The sequence below is a fragment of the Pinus tabuliformis genome, chromosome 2_2, assembly GCF_031772625.1.
Source record: "Pinus tabuliformis cultivar Carrire ecotype Pingquan chromosome 2_2, CPIR1, whole genome shotgun sequence".
In the NCBI taxonomy this organism is placed as follows: Eukaryota; Viridiplantae; Streptophyta; class Pinopsida; order Pinales; family Pinaceae; genus Pinus; species Pinus tabuliformis.
Genome location: NC_142300.1, coordinates 926902363 through 926912256, shown reverse-complemented (window position 1 = coordinate 926912256; position 9894 = coordinate 926902363). Strand labels below are relative to the sequence as shown.

General features: G+C 32.0%; 1 pseudogene; it reads left to right on the top strand.

Annotated features, from left to right (window-relative positions):
• Nucleotides 1–607: 607 nt before the first annotated feature.
• Nucleotides 608–1386, top strand: LOC149196129 (histone H3.3-like; annotated as a pseudogene).
• The last annotated feature ends 8508 nt before the right edge of the window (nt 1387–9894 follow it).

Sequence of the window (9894 nt, the reverse complement as noted above, 5' to 3'; positions counted from 1 at the left end):
ATCTGGGAAGCATGCACTCATCAGGTTACCTATATTTCCATGTTTCTAATGGCGAACAGGTATCGAACAGGCAAGCATGCACTCATGGATTAGAAAACTGTGAATGTAGATTATCCCAAAAAGGGCGTTGTGTAGCAAAGGATTTTGGTGTATGTTTCCAGGGTTATTTTCTTTTGGCTGTGTTTCTATTTATTATTCATATTTATATTCTTGTAGCGTGTTTGCTGGTTTTTGATGTAAAAAGTTCTGAAGTTCATGTCAGATTGTTCTTGAATTAGTGAATTCTCTTGGTTTCCTAGGGTTTGTGGTTGTTCTTGGGTTAGGATCCATGTTTTATTTCCATTTTAGTTTGTCTCAGAGTATATGTCTGCCTTGATTTCCTATTTTTCTTGTTCTTCAAATTTGTTTTTGAGGGTTTAGTACGGGAAAATCTCCATTTTATTTAAGGCGGTGTGATCGCGATTGCATTGCCTAAAAGTGGTTTTTTGGAAAGAGATTGATAGTAATTTTTTGTTGTGGTTTTGGATTTTCTGTTTTGATGTTTGGGCTTTGGTCTTATGCTTTCGTTCTTGCTCTCTGTGTTGTAGATCGCTCTTTTCCTTGGATCATGGCTCGTACGAAGCAGACAGCACGAAAATCTACCAGAGGAAAGGCTCTGAGGAAGCAGCTCGCAACAAAGGTAATTGCTTTCCTATATTTCTTCCGTTGCATCTTTGGTGCAGTTAATTGAGGCGTGCTGTTTTTATTGTGGCATTTTATTCTGAAGCTCCTTTTTTAAATTAGGCTGCTCGTAAATCTGCTCCCACGAACGGAGGTGTGAAGAAGCCTCATAGATATCATCCCGGAACAGTTGCTCTTCGGTATGTATACGCAGTTTAAATTTGCTTCGGATTCTATCGATATGTTTACAATGTTTTCTTTATAGTATATGTGTCTTATTGCAAATTGTTTAATCGACTGAACAGAGAAATTCTAAAGTATCAGAAGAGCACGGAGTTGCTAATTCGGAAGCTGCCATTTCAAAGGCTTGTGAGGGAAATTGCCTAGGACTTCAAGGTAACGTGTCACCTTTCTTGCTAAAATTTTAGCTTAATTGGCGACCCATTTAAATGAATTGTTTGGTACTCTGTTCTGGCGATGGTACTTGTCTAATTATTTTGTTTTATTGTGTTCAGACGGATCTGCGATTCCAGAGTCATGCTGTCTTGGCACTTCAGGAGGCTGCAGAGGTCTATCTTGTCGGTCTGTTTGAAGATACTAACCTCTACGCCATACATGCTAAGAGGGTGACCATCATGCTGAAAGACATTCAGCTTGCAAGGTGTATCCGTGGGGAAAGGGCCTAGGCCTGTTTTCACGGTGATGATTTGTAAAGGTCGGATTTTTTTGGGGGGAGAATTCTATAGCATGTACATATATTTGATGAAGGAAGCTTTTTGCAGAAACACATTGTAGACTGCAGGATTTTGTAATGTCGTATAATTGAAGTTTACGTTGACTACAATGGATATTGTGGATTTATGACTTCTAATTGAATGGGTCGACTCGAGCTAATTGTAGCTGCTTATTAATATGGAACTTTTTGCCATTCGAAGCCATGTTTTTTGAACCCATACTGCATGTTGATGCTTGTTAAGCTCTTCATTATTATATGGTATAATTATTGTTTATCAATGTTGAAGTGCTATATGTGTCTTCATGTATAAATTTAATTTGTTTTTCGGTAGACAACATTCTTCGTGATTTATATTCTACATTTTCTCTTACTTTACACTGATAATATTATGCACTTTCTATTACTTTTCACTGATAATCAACCGCAATACAAGATGTTGTATGACGATGTCTTTTATCAATGTTGAAGTGCTATATGTGTCTTCATGTATAAAACTAGTTGTTGAACAATAATTTATCCTGTTTGCAAGAGAGGGTTGTTTTATCTTGTTTGCAAGAGAGGGCTATGAATTTGCCAAAATTCTGCTAAAGCAATTATTCTACAAATCCACTACGGTTGTGAGCAATGAGTATTTATAATTATGTTATTAAATATTTGGATGGATTTTATCAGCAAGGCTGAATCTACTATTTTGTAATGCACAATAGTCTTGCGATGTGTTTGCAAAAATATGTTCTTGAATATTTGCATGGATTTTATCTGTCTGACTGTTTATCTGTCGGACTGAAGTGAGTGATTATGGAATGTTTAGTGGTTGTATCAATTTGTTTGGAAAATTTTGTTTTTGAATACTTGGGAAGAGATTAGTTTGCAATGCGTGGTAGTTTTGAGCAATCTGTTTGCACTTTGCAAAAGTGCAAGTTGTTGCAATGCTCAATTGGGAAGTTTCTTTTGGAAAATTGTTTTGCCATTGTTTTTGTGATGGTGCAGTTTTAGCTAATATTCATTTTTATTCCTTGTGAAATTTTATTCATCTTTCCATATGGCCAATTCATTGTCAGTTTGTTAAATTTTATTCATTCTTTCCATATGGCCAATTCATTGTCAGTTTGTTGTTGCTGTCTCGTCGTGGCCACACTCGGGGAGCCACAATGTGACTAACTCATTATTGTCAATTTAGTGCATCTTGGCCACTTTGTCAATTTAATGATGACTTGAAGAAATTCTTCAAGTGTCATGTTTCGTTATCCAGTGTGAATTTTTATGTTTTCTTCCCATGTGGCCAAATCATTGTCAATTTAGTGCATCTCAGCCACCGTATCAGTTTACAACACATGTTGGTTGAAGAGACAACACATGTTGGTTGAAGAGTTTCACGGTTAACTGCTTAACACTCCGTTTTGATTTTTCATGAAACCCTCATTCCCAGTTTTCAGGAATCATTCATTTTCAGTTTTCCAACCAAATTACTCTTTAAATAAAAGAATGAAACACTCTTTCTCAAATAAAAATGTTCTCACTTAAAAGATAGAAATACTCATTTTCAGTGTTCTACCCAAATTTGAAGGGTTATCACCAAGTTTGAAGGTTTTAACGCAATAGCATTTTTGATGCTCAATTTGAGGGGTTTGGTTTTTTCTGGGTGCTACAATTTTTCTGAATAATGAAAATTTCTAGCTTATTTGCTTATATCAAACATTTGTGTAGGGTTTCAACCAATTAACATTTCATTGAGTATGTATTTACAAATCAATGATTCTGGGATCAAATCCCACAAAGCAATTCTATATATGCTCTTCAAATTCCTTCAATCGTTTGAAAGTAAAACCAATGAACTACCAAATTTTACTATAATAAAAAACAATTAGAAAGCCTTTAGCCATCCCAAATTGCTCATCCTTTAAGCTTGAACCAACATCTCTTCTAAAAAATTCAACAATTCTACTTTAATAATCCTATCGGCCTATTTTTGTACCTTTTAAGATAATTGCTAGTAACTATTTACTATTGTAACATTTATTGTATCACTGTCTACGCAATATCGTAAAAAAATAATAACGCCGTCACGATATTAACCCGCCTTTATGAGAATCCAATTTACCTAATAGCTTAATGGTCGTTCCTTTTTGGAAAGTATTATAACCAATAAAGATCACCATTCAAAGTGTGCATTTTTGCTTTGCTCCCAATTCCCCCACTGTCCCGGGATATGTGTCTATAAAAATAAGATAATATATTTGTATTCATCAAAATGTGCCACGTTGTCATTCGCTCGTTGAGCATGGTCAACAACATCTCATCAACGATGAGCAACCTCTCATCAACCTAGTTAAGAGGAGATGAACATGTAAATGTCGATAAATAAAGGTGGAAACATTGAAACTACAGCAGAAAAGGTGGAAAAGGGCAGGGTTTTGGTCAAGCCATCGATAACTTTTACCAGTAAGAGAGTCGGACCGCCCATTAAATGAAAAATTGATGAAGTTTTTATATTTTTTACGCCCTTAGTTTTATGTTTTATTCAAATTTGTGTGTCAATTTCCTTTTGTCATTTTCATTTTGCCATATTTTTTTTTCTAATGAATAGTGTATTTAATATATGTTTTTAAGTTATTTTTTTTAATAATTATTCATGATATGTTTTATTCAAATATGCGAATTTCACTGTTTTATTATTATTATTATTTTTTTAATGAAGAGTTTATTTAACATATATTTTTTTTTATAGAAATTTATTTTTTTATAATGAATGTACCAGTGGTTTTTAAGTATCTTTTTTGAAAAGTTTTTTTGTTTTTTTTCTATTTTAATTTGTTTATAATTTAATAGAGATTCATTGAAATCACAAGTGTGACAAGGGAACTTTTCACAATTGAAATGCCCTAGATATTTTTAGGTGTGTTGAATCTATATAAGAAGTCAAAAAACCAATTTAAACAACACAAATCAAGATTTGACAACAAATTTTTTCATTCAATTCCAGCTAGAAATCCGCCAAAAACTCTAAAAAGTCTCACTTAAAGTCTACTCTAATAAATATATGCACTTTCAAATAAAATTAAAACTAATACTTCAAATTTAAATACTACTCACCACATTTTCTAAAACATCTCAAAGTGCTCAATATTTTTTAGATTTTACACTCAAAATTGTACAATTTCAAGATATTCCTATCCAATTTAAACCAGAAAACTCTTAAACCACTGCTGCATTAACCCACCAAAAAAAACTAACTGAATCAAATCACACGAAATATCATTAGTAACATCAACATACATTTTAGGTACATAATGATTTAATAACTAAACACCAATATATTGTATGAAAATAATGATTTAATAACTGAAGTCCCATCATTACTCACACTCACAGAGAAGCATGAAAAAAAAGTGTCCAATTTATTTTATTCACTAATCGGATCTTTTAACAAATCACTTTTTTGCATTAAAGTAAACAATATTGGACATTAATACTATAAGATGCGCTGAAATCAACAATCACGTGTTTACAGTGATTTATAAGTATAATTCTGAAGTCCTTTAAAAAATGTTAAACGACCAGAAATCCAACGCCTTTTACTGTATATGGTATTTCAACTGGACTAGAGTCTGATGGAAAAAAATTTCTAACCCAGTGTTATGGAGCAAGCGTTAACGAACCTGTCATTGTTTAGCTGTAAGTTTGTTAGCCATATAATTTTCAGTGGAAATGGAGTGTTCGAAAGTCACCGTAGGCACTTGACTAACGAGCTTACCGCTAAACAGACATTTAATACCCAATGACAGACTCGTTAACGGTTATCGTGTCATGGTGCCCTGACTGCTCATCGATTTACTGAAGTCCATGTTTATTTGTTAAAATTAGTGCTCATTTCATGATTTTCGTACCTCTCCTCAGTTTTCCAATCTGTGACAAATCTGGGGTTATAATTTCACATACGTTTTATGTTTGAGTTGAATTATGTTATGCCATTACTCGACGGCATAGTTACCAAATTCGAATTTGAATTCGGATTCGAATTCGATACGATATGATAAATATTCGGATGGAAAAATTTCAATTCGGAAAAAATTCGAGAGTATATATCTTAAGCATTTAAATATACATACTCTTTTTCTTATAACAATAATGTCTTGTCATTTTCTTCCCATAAAACAATTTTAAAATTAGTCTTTACCTACCAAAACTACAACCACACTTATCTTCAATCCAAAATCTATCTCTGTTTTAAAATTCAAAATTCCCTCCTAGTTTCAAATCCGATCTAAAATCTTTTTATAATTAATATTTATTTAAAAAAATAATATTTAAAACTCAAAGCTATCGTTCTTTAATTTCAAATTTCATCTAAAATCTTTTATAATTAATACATATTTAAAAATGAAATATTGAAAACTTATTTTTATAATATCTTAAAAAACAATTAATTATTATAAAATTTACTCTTCACTTACTCTTCAAGATTTTCTCAAATTATTTCTTTTTCTATTATCTCAGCGTTTTAAACTCTTTAAGATAACACTAAAATTTAAAATTCCATTTCCTACGTGCAATCGGGCTGCTATCTCTTCAAGATTTTGCTCCTAAATTTTTTCATAATATTTAAAATATCAATTATTTTTTATAAAAATTACTGTTCAAAATTTTCTCAAATTATTTCTTACTTTTATGATCTCGGTTTTTTAACATCTTTAACACAACACTGAAATTTAAAACTCGAAATTTTCTCAATCTGATAACCTTTCCATTTCCTACCTGCCCACAGCTATATTTTCAAAATTTTGCTCAAATTATTTTTTTCCTTATTTAGTTTTTTCAGTTTTTGAAACTCTTTAAAACCATACTGAAATTTACAACTCTTTTTTCAATCTTGCAAACTTTCCATTTCCTGCTTCCGATCCGGCAGCTATCTATTTTGTACTATTTTAAATTTTCAAACCCCCAAATTAATAAATCCTTGGGATAAACTAAAAACCATAAAGCTACGCCAACTAACTTTAAACGAAGCTACACGAACCGAATCGAATTTTCATCGAATTATTCGATGTACGAATCGAGTTCCCGAATTTCCGTATTTTTTTGTCCGATACGGACGAATTTGGTAGCTATGCTCGACGGACATTTGGTTAACATTTAATATATATTTCAATATTAAATTTGCATCCAAGATAAATATATACCTACGTTATGTAATTTTATAAAGGTCAAGAAAACAGTGATTTGATTATTAAATTTTTTTCATAGTTTAGAGTTATTGATTTTTTCTTCACATAAATAAATGAGTATGCGGCGAATTAATTTCTTGTATATTCGCCGCTACACGCCCAGTTTTGACATAGTGCCTCAAAGGCATGATGTCTCCATGCTCTTCTACTCCTCGCGCTCCGCCAGGTGCTTGTTCCTTACCAGAGAAAACTGAGAAATCGTTAACGCCTACTTTCGTCAATATTCCGTCTACAGGCATGGATGGGTTCTCACTCTGCCGGTGAGCTGGTGGGTTCTCACTCTGCCTTTGTGAAACTCCCAGATCCCACGGACATAGGTGCGGTTAAAAAGATTGATCGCATCCATGTTCGTGGGATTCCAAAATATTCCAAAAATCTGTAATTTACTTTGGCCACTTTGCCTACACTCTTTACGAGTCCTCCGCAAATGCTTACTAGTTTTTATAGGAGTTGTCTATAATGACTTTTTGGAGATCTGGTGACGGAATCCGGCGGAAGAAATTGAGGTTAAATCTTGATTTGTTGCAGTTAAAATGGTTTTTTAACTGCATATTTGGATTAAGCACCCTGAAAAACCCCTGGGACGCTTTGATTGTGCAGAAACTAGCTATCAAACTTGCGATTCCAATAAATTGCTGCCGGATTTTGACCGGAAAAACCTACCGGAAAGGCTTCCAAAAAGTCTCATTATAGACAATTGCGTTTTTATATATAAAAAATTGGAGCACCACCACGAACACCTTTCTTTTTCCTGCACGCTGGCCTTGTGAGCTTTAACAGAATTTAATGCACTACAACAATAAGTTTCTTGGGGATAAATGTTAATTATGTTAGGCTAATCTCTTGGTTAAGAGCACATAAATTCCTTAAATGCGCTGCGTGTTATAATTGTATTTTTATGGAGTTGTCTATAATGCCACTTTTTGGAGATTTCGGTGACGGAATCCGCAGAAGAAATTGAGGTTAAATCTTGATTTGTTGCAGTTAAAATGGTTTTTTAACTGCATATTTGGATTCAACACCTTAGAAAACCCCTGGGACGCTTTCATTGTGCAGAGACTAGCTATCAAACTTGCGATTCCAATAAATTCCTGCCGGATTTCGACCGGAAAAACCGGCCAGAAAAGCTTTCAAAAAATCGCCAGAAAAGCTTTCAAAAAATCGCTTTATAGACTATTTCCATTTTTATTAGCAATCAATCGGAGTTGTCTATAATGCGACTTTTTGAAGATTCCGGTGAAGGAATCCGGCGGAAGAAATTGAGGTTAAATCTTGATTTGTTGCAGTTAAAATGGTTTTTTTAACTGCATATTTGGATTCAGCACCCTGAAAAACCCGATTGTGCAGAAACTAGCTATCAAACTTGCGATTCCAATAAATTGCTGCCAGATTTTGACCGGAAAAACCTACCAGAAAGGCTTCCAAAAAGTCTCATTATAGACAACTGCGTTTTTATATATAAAAAATTGGAGCACCACCACGAACACCTTTCTTTTTCCTGCGCGCTGGCCTTGTGAGCTTTAATAGAATTTAATGCACTGCAACAATAAGTTTGTTGGGGATAAATGTTAATTATGTTAGGCTAATCTCTCGGTTAAGAGCACATAAATTCCTTAAATGCGCTGCCTGTTATAATTGTATTTTTATGGAGCTGTCTATAATGCGACTTTTTGGAGATTTCGGTGACGGAATCCGGCGGAAGAAATTGAGGTTAAATCTTGATTTGTTGCAGTTAAAATGGTTTTTTAACTGCATATTTGGATTCAGCACCTTCGAAAACCCCTGAGACGCTTTCATTGTGAAGAAACTAGCTATCAAACTTGCGATTTCAATAAATTTCTGCCGGATTTCGACCGGAAAAACCAACCAAAAAAACTTTCAAAAAATAGCTTTATAGACTATTTCCATTTTTATTAGTAATCAATCTCATATACTTTCGGTGTGATATTACCGTGATTCGGGATCTTGGAAACTTTATTAGCAATCAAATCTTGCCAAACATTCCCAGTGAAATTATGAAACTGGTTATTCCGGATCCTGGAAATGGGAATTTAGAGGCACTTGTAGGTTAAGACAGGTATTATAGATTTTGACAGATTTAATTTGAAATGGTACGTCATTTTGACAAGTTATCGATTTCTAAAACACGTTAGGATAATAATGAACCATCACAACACTAAACATGTGTCGTCAATAAAGGAGGTTGTACAGCAAACGATCTCCGAAAAATAATTTCAAAATAAAACCTAAGCTCTCAATCAATCATCATGCAAAAAATATAGAATATAGTTAAAAAAATAATTTTTTTTTTTTTATAAAATTAACAGGTTTGATTGTTGGTGAAACAATAATTATGTCAAATTCAACGAATGAACGATTGCGTTATCCCTGCCCTGGTAAGGGATAAAATAATTACATACGTTGCAGGGTCAAAGCTATGTAAATAGCACGTCATATCAATCATTCAACTAATTATTTTATTAGTAAATAATTAGTTATAATTATTACAATCGTGGAAGCATAGGCTATTAGGGAGTGCATATTTGAGTGTTTTTATTTGGCCAAATTTATTTAATATAGTTTCTAAACTTTTTAATAATTTGATAGAGTTTTTATTTATAATTTTTTATTTACTTTTTCCTAAGGTATTTTATTTTTTAAAAATTAATTTTAATTATAAATTAATTTAATAAAGTAGTTAATTAAACTTATTTTTAAATATATCACATTTAAAAAAATTATTAAATAATTATTAATAATAAAATTTATCTTTATAATGTAAAAAATGTAAAATTAACACTTTTCATATTTGTCAGTTTTAATTAAAATTATCAAACTAAAATAAAAACTATGTATAGTATAAAAAATAATTAATTAAAATAATGCAATGTTTGTAGGGATTTCTGGTTTAATTTTTTGGTATGCTAATTTCTCTTTTTTTTTTTTTTTTTTTGCCTAATTTCAGCCACCATCTATTTATCAAATTATATTATTAAATTTTAATTTAGCTATAAGTAAACTAAATGGCATATTATATATATATATATATATATATATATATATATATATATATATATATATTTCCAAACAAAATCATTTTTACTTGAATTTTTTAACTTTTTATTATTATTACTAATTATTTGAATTCTCATCTATAGTATGGTAAAAAAAAAAATTGGAAATTTTAAAGAAAAATGCAAGATGTATTTGACATTTGGGCATTGCCCAAATTAAAAAAAAAAAAAAAATCAAGCCATGACTTACTCTTATCCT